Source organism: Lingula anatina, chromosome 3, assembly GCF_051362555.1.
Source record: "Lingula anatina isolate TDL-2025a chromosome 3, LinAna3.0, whole genome shotgun sequence".
Classification (NCBI taxonomy): domain Eukaryota; kingdom Metazoa; phylum Brachiopoda; class Lingulata; order Lingulida; family Lingulidae; genus Lingula; species Lingula anatina.
Window position 1 is genome coordinate 20,055,730 of NC_141769.1, and position 1,772 is coordinate 20,057,501.

Below are 1,772 nucleotides of genomic sequence, written 5' to 3' on the forward strand. Positions count from 1 at the left end.
AGATTGACACTGAAACGTGTTTCTGAGAATTGTGAAAATATTAGTTTAGGACAAAAAAAAAATCTGTTACCTTAATAACATTATCAGACCGATATGCACCAATTTCAAAATCGAAGTTACAGTCGTAAGATCACTTTAATGGTGAGGCCATGCTAAGAAGGCAGTTTTTAAGGGAAGAGGGAAGGACAGGGGTAAAAAAAGTAAAAAAAGTAGGCTTAAAACTCTGCCTGCTTCCACATCTAAACGATAATGCAGGAGCGGATCCAGGATTATTCGAAGGGGGTCCGAGGATGCCGTGTCGATCTCCCCCAAATTCCTCCCCTCCCCCCACCCACTCAGCGTGGGGTGCGGGGCCACTGAAGGTTTTGGGTTTTGTGGGTTTTGTGGTTAATATGGGCATTAGTGCTAAAAGATGTGCGGGTAGTGTTAGTAAACGCTTAATCCGTTTATAGGGCCTGTATTTGACTCTCCTGCATACACCAATATAGCATTTATATCACTAGTGCCTCTGTCCCAGTTACATGTGACATTTATGCTGAATACCCGATGCCTCTCGAAACCTGTAAGCTACATGTACTGTCTAAAATGAACTCAATTCCCTAGAGAAATTCCCTTATGTGTCCTTATAAAGTTATTTACCTTTTGCCTACCCGGTGTTTGTATGTGTTAAATCTGATATGAATGTTTTCAGTAAAGCTCACTGTAAGCTTCTCATACTGGAAAGAACAGTTTCAATGCCGCGCGGTCGACATTGAATGTCTTCTGACGGAGATGTTGAGGTTCATCATTTTCATTTAGAGCAATATAGTCTACGATCAATTTTAATCAAAGTGTATTTCAAATAAAGCAGATGATTCAATGTCTAAAATCACTATCCTCTCAAAGAAATGTCTTTAAAAGAAACCTGATCGTGCCAGATGAAGTATTATAAAAGTCTATTAATTGCAATCGGTTGCAACAGAGCAGCCCATTTATGCGGTAAGGTATATCGAGAATGGCTTCTTTGTCATAAATAAAACCTCTTACCGATGCATCAGAGTCGATCATCTTTTACAACTGTGACTGTTCCAGTGGCGAATTTGGGGGGGGGGGGGTCAGGGGGGTCCTGACCCCCCCCCCCCTTCGATTTCTAAAAAAAATCACACGAATGGTCCCCTCTTGAAATTATATAGAATTTTGACTAGCAGAATCATAGTTCTAAACCGTATGAAATGGCACCGTTCGACCTATTAAATATCAATTTTTTTCGGGGCCCTTCAGCGGGCCCAGAACCCCACGCCAATGGGGGGGGGAGGAGTCAGCTTCGCATCCGCGACCCCCCCCCCTTCAAATAAACCTGGATCCGCCCCTCCTGTTCATGCAGTTTTATTTAGGTCATTTTCATAAGCAGTGTTTGGATTACGTTGTTGCTTTGTTTTGACGATACTGGCAGAGCCCGAATTTGTTTTTGAACAATTCTTCTTTGAAGTACGTAGTCACGATAAAAAGCACAGTATTCGTGTCAGTTGGGAAGAAAACCTACAGTGGTGCAGTGATGTAACTGGTTAGTGACGAATCAAGGTAAAACACGTTGACGCGTACCACAATGCCCAGTTCACATTTAGAAAATCATGAGTCGCTTTCTGAGCGCTCCTGTTTCGACCTAAATTTTATCCTCTAAACCATGAGCTAAATATGTGTTTATGCTCTGTCTTGAGAAAATACTCATAAATAGTCCACTTTCTCTCTAGCTAAAACTGGTTCGGTTCTGGCGCGCGCTCGATAGGTTCAAG